Source organism: Cryptomeria japonica, chromosome 8 (assembly GCF_030272615.1).
Source record: "Cryptomeria japonica chromosome 8, Sugi_1.0, whole genome shotgun sequence".
NCBI classification, from domain to species: Eukaryota; Viridiplantae; Streptophyta; class Pinopsida; order Cupressales; family Cupressaceae; genus Cryptomeria; species Cryptomeria japonica.
Window position 1 is genome coordinate 233,834,359 of NC_081412.1, and position 11,688 is coordinate 233,846,046.

The 11,688-nt window shown below is 30.2% G+C and overlaps 1 long non-coding RNA gene across 9 annotated transcripts; it reads right to left on the bottom strand.

Annotated features, from left to right (window-relative positions):
* Window positions 1–2,052: 2,052 nt before the first annotated feature.
* Window positions 2,053–10,258, bottom strand: LOC131077693 (uncharacterized). Of its 9 annotated transcripts, none has more exons than XR_009113635.1 (5): window positions 9,969–10,258; window positions 8,967–9,038; window positions 3,966–4,085; window positions 3,360–3,425; window positions 2,053–2,142 (listed from the first exon to the last, which is right to left on the bottom strand). It is a non-coding gene; the product is annotated as an uncharacterized LOC131077693 (long non-coding RNA). The 9 variants fall into 9 exon arrangements; XR_009113636.1 differs by lacking the exon at window positions 2,053–2,142 and adding an exon at window positions 2,158–2,281; XR_009358631.1 differs by lacking the exon at window positions 2,053–2,142 and adding an exon at window positions 2,158–2,281 and having other exon boundaries at window positions 3,360–3,474.
* Between the last annotated feature and the right edge of the window lie 1,430 nt (window positions 10,259–11,688).

Below are 11,688 nucleotides of genomic sequence, written 5' to 3' on the forward strand. Positions count from 1 at the left end.
ACGAGTCATAAAAATGGGTACTAATAATGAATCATAAAAATAACAACTAGAAAATGGGTCATAAAAATAGGTATAAAAATGGATCAACAAAATGGGTGCTCAATATGGATCATGGATCATTAAAATGGGTACTAAAAATAGGTCATCAAAATAGATTTTCAAAATGGGTATTAAAATGGGTGTTCGATATGGGTAACTACAATGGGTTGTAAAAATAGGTATTGTCAATAGGTCACCAAAAAAGGTTTTTAAAATGGGTTATAAAAATGGGTCATCAAAATGGTTTCTAAAAATGTGTTATAAAAATGAGTACAAAAAATGGGTCACAAAAATGGATCATCAAAATGAGTTATAAAAATGGACCATTAAAATGGGTACTAAAAAAAAGTTATTAAAATGAACCATCAAAATAGGTACTAAAAATGGATGTCAAAATGGATGCTCAAAATAGGTACTCAAAATGAGACATAAAAATAGATATTGAAATAGGTTATATATATGGATGCTCAAAATGAGTGTTCAAAATGGGTCGTCAAAATAAGTACTAAAAATGAGTGCAAAAAATAGGTACTAAAAATGTCATCAAAACAAGACATAAAAATGGATCATCAAAATATGTACTCAAAATGGGTATTAAAAATGGCCATGTTCAAACAAACAACAAAAGTGAAATAAAAGTTAGTACACTCTTTGTGCAAAGTGAAAGTGAAGTTCACACATACATATAATATAATAAAGTGGTTGTCAAATTTAAAACACATTTCACACAAATTTTGATCTTTTCACATATAGCTTGTTCAAACATACATTTCAAACATATACCAAGTAAAAGAAAAAAAATTGAAATTGATAAATAAATGTTAAGTTTACTATACTCTTTACAAAAAGTGAATGTGAAAGTTTAAATACATTTCATGCAATATTAGTTCACTTCACACATAGTTTAGTCAAACAAACAATTCACACATAAATGAATGTCAACTAGCACACATTTTGCACAAAGTGAATGTGAAATTTAGTCGAAAAACACACAAAGTAAATGCTAAAGTTGAAACAATTTTGACATAAAATTAGTTCAATCACACATGATGTAAACACGCACGATGTGAATGTGAAAAGTTAAAAGCACAAATGACACAAAGTTTGTCCATTTGAGATATGGTTTGTCCAAAGTTGGTTCATTATTCATAAAAAGTGAAAGTGTAATTTAAACATACACACACCAAAATACAAATTTAATAAAGTGGTTGTTAAAGTTAAAACAAATTTCAAATGTAATTTGTTGAAAAACATTTCAAATATATACAAAGTAAATGCAAAGTTTTAAAAACATTGATAAGTGAATGTTAAAGTTTACATTTAATGCAACCTTAGTTCACTTCACACATGTAAATGCCAACTAGTACATATTTTAAACAAAGTGAATATAAAATTTCAAATATAAACACATCCCACACAAAACTAGTTCAAACACACTTAAAGCAAATGCTAAAATTAAAATAAATTTCAGACAAAATTAGTTCAACCACACATAATATACACACACACAATGTGAATATATTATGTGTGGTTGAACTAATTTCACATATAGTTTGTTCAAACATACAACAAAAGTGAATGCCAAAGCTAGTGCATTCTTCATACAAATTATAAGTGAAGTTCAAACATACACACATGCCAAAATACAAATATAATAAAGTGGTTGTCAAAGCTAAAACACATTTCACACAAATTTTGTTAACTTCACATATAGTTTGTTCAAACACAAACTTTAAACATATACAAATTAAATGCAAAAGTTTAATTATTGATAAATGAATGTTAAAGTTTACTATACTCTTAACACAAAGTGAATGTGAAAGTTCAAAACATTTCATACAACATAAGTTCACTTCATACACATTTTCAAACACACACTTCACACATAAGTGAATGTCAACTAGTAAATATCTTACACAAAGTGAATGTGGAATTTCAAATATAAATACATCTCACACAAAATTTTCAAACACAAACAAATTAAATGCTAAAGTTGAATATTACAGTCCATTACAAGATTCCTAACATTTTTAAAAAACTTTGAATATTACAATTATTATTTGACTTCAGCAGATACTCCTTGAGTTTCCAAACATTTCTGAACTACATTGTCAAATATCAATTATTCTATCAATAAAAATATACAACAATTAAATATACTATTATTAAAATAAAACTAACATAAAAATTCAATGCAATAACCTTTGCAATGCAAAGGTCTTACAATTTCATTTTTTTGAACCTGAAAGAAAATTTACATTAGTATCCTTGAATAACTAGGGAAAACATTACTGCACTACAAAAGAGAGTAAAATTATAGCAATCTACATAACTAAAATATAAGTTTATGTAGCATTCTCTAGAAGAACGCTTATAACTGAAACACAAAAAGTTTAGGTGCATTTCTAATTTATACCTCCAAAGATAGTAATGACAATGAAGTATTTGCAAACATAATTAAGGAAGCATCCAAAATGTTTGACAAAATTATAGAGTAGTGTAAAAAGTTTAGGTGCATTTCTAATTTATACCTCCAAAGATAGTAATGACAATGAAGTATTTCCAAACATAATTAAGGAAGCATCCAAAATGTTTGACAAAATTATAGAGTAGTGTAAAATTTGGCCTTAAACTCGCGAGAATATTACACTTGGAGACAGTGGTTGTTGCAACTTATTGATTAAAAAAAGGAACAACACAATCTAAACAATTAACAACTAGCAGTTGCACACTTTTTTTCGTGCAACAAAAAGCCGATAGGCTGTGTTTTTTTTGTTTTTGAGGGACATTCAACAAATGATCAAACATGAGAGGCAAAAAGATGAAAGACAATATCCCACAATCATAATACCAACAATTGTGATAAAGAAAATAATAAACACCAAAATGAATGGTGGGGATGAATCCTTGCTTGAAAGAGTAACCTATAGTTGATAGCTCCTATAACACACATTTCCAAGGACAATGCACTTAATGTAGACACTACATATAAGATAAGAGCTTACGATTGAAAAAAAATTCACTTAATGGTTGCACTTATAGTTATAGACACCAGGAGGATCGGCAAAGTGTAAACAATAAGATAGAGGATGTATAGAACAAACTATATTAATCCATAAGCAGATGGAAGCCAAATCTCCTTCAGCTGAGCTTGGGAGCAGTATTTGCATTGCATTTGCAGCTGCTTCATTTAGAAGTGGCTAAATTTTTTTATGGTGACAACAACAATAGTCATGGGAAATGGTAATACACAAACATCTTGAAATATATTTAATATTTACGTATTCACTATTCATGTAAATATAGTGATTGAGTGGTACCTGAGCTATTTTGGAATTTGGAGGTTATATAGCATCTTGCACTCCACGTGATTGTGTTGCAGGTGCCTTCACAAGAAATATAAGCAATTTCCATTTGCACAAATTACAAAGAGAGCTTCATTGAAACAAAATAGGCTGAATTAACGTTAAGGATTCAAGTAATAGAGAATAAAGATTTATAGAAAGAACACTTGCAGTGAGACTTGTAGAAAATAGCTATAAAATTACATACTGTTATGTCTCTTTGAAGATTTTATATCATAGCTGAACCTCTAAACCATAAAATTGTCAACGATTCATCTATGATTTTCGAATCCCACACCAGTTTGCAAAGTAAAATGAATTAAACAAACAATGCCAATGATTCTCCAACTTGAGAATAGATGAAAAAGAATGAATAAATATGTAGTAGGTATGTGCATATCCTTTATGCAGAGTTGTTTTTCCATTGTACTGGCAGTCTATTTCTTTCAATATCATTAATAAATCCTACGTGTAGAGGCTGGTGAATGTCTCCAATTAAGTGGGAAAGGATAAGCCAAAGATAAAATTTTGACCCAAACATATTGTTATTCTATTCTAAAGATATGGGTCAAATATATTTACCAACAATCTGAAAGTGCATTTCATATGGATCAAATATGAGAAGAGGCCATTTCCTCTGAAATAGCACCTGATATTGTTTATATGTTGTTCGATGCAATTCTTATTGGTATTACGTAAGCTCTGTGGGACAATAAGAAGGAGGGTTACTTTTTCTTCGGAGAAATTTACAATAAGTGCATTCTGCATAAAAATACAAATATGCTTATCATGAGAAAGTAAATATTATTGATCCTAGCGATGGATAAAAAACGGCTCTCTTTGTTTTGATTCAGATTTGACAAAACTTCGGTACATGCAATCCAAAACAAAATACTGGAGCATATATGTTGTACTAATATTGTGTTATTTAGCAATCGCAAATCTAAATATTAATTTAAAATTATTATTACTGTATTGGATATTCCAATCTACAAAACTACTGTACATGGAGATGGTGAAATGAAATTTGCCTCAATAATTGACTCGTGATATGGTAAGGCAACAATATTTCAATCCAGTCCAGACCTATGCCTCATATTTATCTTAACAACAATTGACAGAGTAGCCCATATATTATTGTTCCATGGTAAATCTACTTAATACCTGGATAAACAGTTATAGATAAACCTACTTAATACTTGGATAAGCAATTATAATACTTAATTAAGTTTTGGTAAAAAACACTGAGCATCTCATACAAAGAAGGTATAATATTTGATTTAGTTTGGTCCACCCATTTTATCATCTATCTCCGAAAGACAAGCAATTGACAGTGTGTATAGCTGTAGCGTGAAAAAACTAATTATGTTAGAATAAGCAGACAGGAATAGGATTGGTATGTTTTCTCAACTGCCCAATTAATTTACATTATATGTGCTCATTTTAACATTTTGGTAATGATATTGGGTTCTGCTAATATACATGAACCATAATAAATTTTCATTATTTTCAGGTCATTTTGAGTTATTTGTATTGAAGCTAGTGTTTGTTTATGTCTAAACTGATAATCAACTAAGTGAGTCATTATTAAGTATATTAGGCTCAATGTCATTATCTTTTGATTTTTATAACAACTTTCTGGAGTTACTTCTGAATGTTTGTCATGCACTTATTGCTTTTATAAGTTGCAATATGTGCAAAATAAATGAATAGATGAATACTAATATAAATGTTGCTATAGGTGCAATAGCAGGTGGCCTCTCATGTTGGACCAAAAAAAGACAATGCATAGAGTGCCATACTTAGTAATATCAGATGCTGGATATACAGGAAACAAGGACAAGTTCCCTTGATGTTAATGAGGGACAACAACAAAATATTTCACTTCCTATGTAGGCTACAGAAGGCAAAAGAGAAGCACAATTCAGGGAAACATATAAAAATGTGTTGTGTCTCATGTCAAAACCAATACCCTGCCCAAGATTAGTATTTTGCTGGTTAGCGCAAGAAGATGGATAAAAATGACTGAATGCAAGAAGATGTATTGCTTTAAAGTATTCATTTAGTATCAAACTGCTCCTATGAATCCCTATATTTTTTTTAGTATGACACTAAAACTTGCATTTGTGTTTTCCTTTTATCTTATAAGTAAAGACTTGCCCACTTGCATCAGGCATAGGATTTGTAAATGAACATTGGAAAACAGGAAACTACGAAACCCTAGGAAAAATAATCCATAGATACATGTATACTTGGATTACTGTGCTGGTTTGGCAAGATTGTGCTGCTCTTAAATTTCAGCTTTGGTGCTGCTATTGATTCCCTTCAATGTTCTCCCCCTTTTTTTTTTCCTTCCCCTGTTAATTGACATGCCTGTGCTTAACTTTCCTTTTCAGGCAGTTAAGGTTTGAAGACTGGAAGCGCGGATGGCCGGTGTGCATAGCACAATTTGCCAAGTGTATATGTAGAGGAGCAGTGTGCACAACATCTTTTACTAGCTGCACGAGGTGAGTAAATGACATTTGGAGGTGTTGTTGTCTCCACACCGTCGGGGAAAAGCACACAAGCATGCAGGAGGCTAATTTTTTCATTTGTATGTGAGGTGATGAAGGTAGTGGTTCAATTACTAAATTGCACTTAACAGGACAACCAACTGTCAATAGAAAGGCCTATGCCTGGTATGAAATCATATGGTTAGAATGCTGGTCAATTGTCCAAACTTCAATATTGTTAAATCCCCTGTAGAGAACTGAAATACCTTTTCTTTTTCTTTTTTTTTTTTCTAATGCAGATGTCTAAGAAGGATGGGAACTCACAAATTTTGTATGGAAATATGAGAAGCATTTGGTAAAAGTTTTGAAGGTTGGTCCTAATCATAATATCTTCATTCTGAAGAGGAGGTTTTATTTAAGGTACTCCACAATTCATAGAACTAGGAGTCAAGACATCTACAAAAGAAGACTCGATCTACAGGATTGGAGAAGAATATTGCGGGAAAACCTCTGGAGGGGGAGGTCATTTATAAATAAAATTTAATAATATGATGAAGATGCGACGTTTGTTGCCAGTTTTTGACTTGAGGATCTTTCATCATTTAATATCAGTTTTTCACTTGAGAAGGAACTTGTGACAACTTAGCTAGAAAGAATTTTATGACCACTTCTAGATATTTAAGTTGAATTTTACTCTTTGAAAACCATCCCAAGCATGTACTCTTGAGGCTTGAACTAGGTGTTTATCTTTTGGTTGAACTCGATGATAACTAAGCCACATTTAAGGACACAAGGCACAAATTTTGAAGGACTTGAGCATTTTCAGATTTGAGTTGGAAGTTTTAGATAGCTGGGTGATGCCAAGTGCCCATTGTTAATGTTTCAGCCAGGTGGAAAGGAGTTGAAGGTGTGCCTTCACAAGCTTAGTTATTTTATTCACTTTCCTTCTTTACTAATGTTGTTTCAAAGATCAAACCCCTGATATTTTCCTGATGTTTTCTCCTGCATTCTGCTGCTTGTTATTGACTTCTGCACTTTCTTAGAGTTGCTCACTTATGTGATGTTTACCCTTGGCACCTATTCAAAATGTTGCTTGCATGTGACATTTTTCCTTCGATTTTTTCCCCTGTTCATGCCGAATCAACTACATTTCAAGGTTGACGCAGTAACCTAAAGTATCTCATTTGAAAGCAGCAAAGAGGGCGTTGAGGTAAGTTCTTGGTATAGTGGAACATGGTATGCAATACAAGAAAATTGATCATTTTATCTTGATTGGATACACATACGTGGACAATGAAGTGTATGTTTTCCAGTAACAACCCAAAACAGAACAAGAAAAAGGAAAGCAAGGCAAAATCTGGTGATGTAAACTAAGTTCAACAGTAAAACTAAAATTTTCTTGATCACAATAACAATTGAGATCTCTTATTATCCATTCTAGTCTTAGTGACATGGCATTTACATGAGCATGAACTCTTTTTTATTATACATGGACTTAAAGTTTAAAATAACTGGACTTCACCCCATCAGCTAAGTGGATTAGATTTCTTAGCCCTGAGGTCATGGCCACATTCCACACTTGCTAAAGGCTTTCTAGGAGTTTGAAATATGGTTAAGATGACTTCTATGGTTTAGGACACCTACAAACTTATACTCAGTCAAACCTTAGTCAAACTCTGGATTTGAGTTACGCAATCAATCAAAAGTAATATTATCAAGTCTTAAAAAACTCGACATGTTATATATTAGATATGGAAAGCTATCAAAAATTTGAAATCCAAACTCCATTTTAAAGTTGTTCAATAGATTTAAAACATTGGGTGAAGCAAGTTTTATATGGACTTTTGGGTTCAAGAATGATACAAACTTTTACACTTCATGAAACTGTAGATGCCATATTGTGATTGAGTTACAATTAAATGTAGTCAAGCAAGTTAAAATGATAAGATTGCATACTTAACTAATCTGTTCTGTTAGATCATATAAAGTGAGATTCAAATCCAAAAATTTAAATGTGACATGGTGAGCAATGTTGACCTAGTTTATAATCATAGAGTAAAACAACTAGGTTAATTTTTAGGTTATAAGCAAGGGTCGCGCTCGTGTTGAAGATTCAGCCTAGGGCTGAGTGAAATTCTTACATAATTGATGATTTTTTCTTTTTAAACTCAAATTCTGTAATTAAAGCTTGTAGATACGTTTGAACTTTACAGTATGTGGTTTTTTGGTTAAAGTTTAAGACTTTAGAGGCTGGAAGGTAGCCTCTTATTCTGCTTTTTTTTTGTTAATCTTCAATGGAAGAATCTGGTTTATGAAGGGTGCATGCCCCAATTTTGAATTAACAAATCTATACTATAGCATGTAACTGTTTTTAATCTTAATATAATCCCCTCTGGCTTAGCTGTTAATCAATAAAAAAAAAAATAGAAATTGAGAAACTATGGAGAATGGCAAGCATAATGTCAATATTAACTATCAAAGTGATTTCTGAATGTTATGGTTAATCAAGATGCAAAGATCAATTGAAATAAAAAATCCCTAAAAATATTGTAAAAAAATGAAGGCAGCAATTGTGAAAGCCCCATTATTTACCCAACCTAGATTGCACTAAGCATTTATTTATTTAATTTCATCAAATTTTATAGTGTCTGTAACAATGGTGGTGCAGAACAGAGATTAGACAACTGAAAATCCAATTGATGAAACTGAATTAGAAGTATTATAAAAAAAATAAGACAACAATTGTAGAAGCCCTATCATTTACCCAACCTAGATTGCACTAAGCATTTATTTATTTATTCTTTTTCATCAAAATTTAAAGTATATGTAAGACTAACGCAGAAGGGTTTTTAGACAATTCAAAACTCAATTGACAATGATAAATTCATAAATTATAATTTATTTTTCAAAAATGTTTTAAGTCAAACTAAATTAAATCAATGAAGAGATAAATATGGTAGATTATTTTCAAAAGTTTGACCTTAAATTAAATAAATCTACACGAATCAAAGCATTTAAAAATAATTGTAAAAAGAAATTTCATTACTCAATTCAAATGGTATTTATAATATACAAATTCAAATATTGGTACCTGGTGGTTTAATTCTTGATAGTTGTGATGTGTAATTCCGCTTCTTTCTCCTCCTCCTCCTTATACTGTACCCTATTGAAAAATCATCATCCATAGAAAAATAAATACCTAATACCAATAAAACTTATAAAAAAATCTACAAGTAGATTGTAAGAATGAAAAAGAAAAAACTTATAAAAAAATCTACAAGTAGATTGTAAGAATGAAAAAGAAAAAGAAATAACAAACATATAAAAATAGAACTCAATACAAAACAGAGGCAACAATATTGAATGAAACGTAAATAGAACATTCCATACATTCATTTAAATCAGCGAAATGAATCTGAAATCGATTACCCAAGAAAGCTTTCACTGCCAGAAAATCAGAATAAAGCATGATATATAGATTATTTATGAAAAAAAAAGTAAAAGACAGTTTAACAATGCTATTGGTAAGAAATTGGCAACTAGATAAAGAAAGAATTAAGAAATCTCATTTTTCCTGGTTAAGAACGGGTGAAAATTAGATTAAGCAGAATCATGGTCCTATCCAATTGTTAAGTTCAGTAAAATACTAGTCGCTACTTTCAACCCCAAACAAAATAAATACAGTGCCATATAAAGGACAAGAAGATGGCAGAATATATGTACAGATACCCAAATATCTATATAGAGAAAAGTAAAAGCTGTGGCAAAGTCTATTATCTATAAATGGACACAAGAATCAGCACAACTGTTCCTAGAGAGGAAAATCAAAATCAAAATAGCTGTGCATAGACAAGGATATGATATTCAAAACAGCTGTCATAAGAAGCAAAACAACAGTGCAAATGTTGATGCCTATATGAAACAGGTGCATACAAAATATGAATTCCAAATTGTGTCAAACTGTGTGTCTCTTGAAACCCATATACAACCCACATACAGAAAAATGTGCATCTCTAAACCCAATTGCAAAAACTGTTCATATATCCAAATTCAAGTCTAGATTAGAATATGATCAAATGGGTGTGAATTAAACCTAGATTGCGAACTGTTCCAATAGCAGCTTCACATGCCTTGAAGCATCAAACCCTCCTGCTCCTGTAACACACACAGTTTGGCTAGCTCGAGTCTTTTTGCCCATGGTCACAAAAATTAAAACATAGGATACAAACAGAAAAAGTAAGGATCAGGAAATTAAAAAACCCATAATGAAAATTTAAAACCAAAACTCAGAATAGAGAAAGACTCAAAACAGAGGCATGGCCATGCCCAAAAATATACAACACATGAAAATTAAACGAACAAACAAAAACAAAGAAAGAACCGTCTGCGCTACTTCTCAGATAATCCGCCCATTTAAAAGAGGCGAATTCTGCTTTTTTCCAACGGTGAAATCTGCTTTTTTTAACGGTACATAAGGAAAAATAAAAGCCACTCTCTGAATGCCTGTAGTTTGAGAGCCGTTGGAAACGCTCCTTTGTGGGATGATAAAATTTGAAACTAACTGTGAACTTGAACGGTTCGTTTCAAAATCTACTTCCAAATTGTTTATTTTAATTCAATTGGAAAATATTTTTTTTTATGATCCTTAATTTAAACAAGTGCCACATAGTGGCGAGTACTTTCTTGAGTGTAATTGAAATCTTAAATAATTTGAGTTGTATATTAGAAGGCTGAAGAGTCGCAAGAAATGAATATTCACATTGTTAGCAATAATCATTTACAATATAAGTGATTTGATCATAAAATATAAATGAAGTTGAATATGAATGTACACAACTTATTTTATAAACTTAATTTATATCAATAAATTATGCAAAATGTTTTTGTTATTTGAAATGTTTTTACAACATATGTTTACAATAAATACAAGAGAGATATTACATTGCATTTGTTTCTATTTGATGTGTTGTTTTGTATACAATTTTCACCATGCATAAGCCTCATTTCATTTGTACTTACTAGTCTAGCCATTCTTTGAGAGCTTCAATACTCCTGAAAAATTATATTGGATGTAAGATACTTAGGAATTTTATCAATGTTACAAATATGCATAAAAGATGTTTTAAAATATCGTTAGCTATTGTTTGTGACTTGTAATGGGGACCAAAGGTACTTAATTTTGTTATCAAGTAAATTTTCAATATGAATTTTTTATTTAATATTATAAATATATGATAAATTATATATATTAAAAAAATAAAATATAATTTCTAATAGATCATAGTTCAAGATTAATTGTCATGACTTTTTAATTTTTTATGTATATTAATTAAATAAAATAAATAAATTTTTAATATGAATTTTTTATTTAATATTATAAATATACGATAAATTATATATATTAAAAAATAAAATATAATTCCTAATAGATCATAGTTCAAGATTAATTGTCATAACTTTTTAGTTTTTAATATATATTAATTAAATAAAATAAATTTTATATGATAATATTTTTATAAAAAACATCAATAAAACTAATTAATCTAAATATTTAACACCAAACTACTGATATGCAATTTTTTGTTTTATGGGGAATCCTTTGCAAGTAGCTTCAATTGATGGACTACTGAAATATCAAAAATTACATTATTAATCGGTACATATATTCCCACCTAAATGGTTGTCACGAACGTTATTTGTTTTAGATTTCCGAAAAATCCGCTTATAACAAAAAAAAAGTTGTATTGGCCAATCAGGATACAATTTTTTTTTTTTAACTTTAGAAACAAAAATATTTTTAAAAACAAAAATAA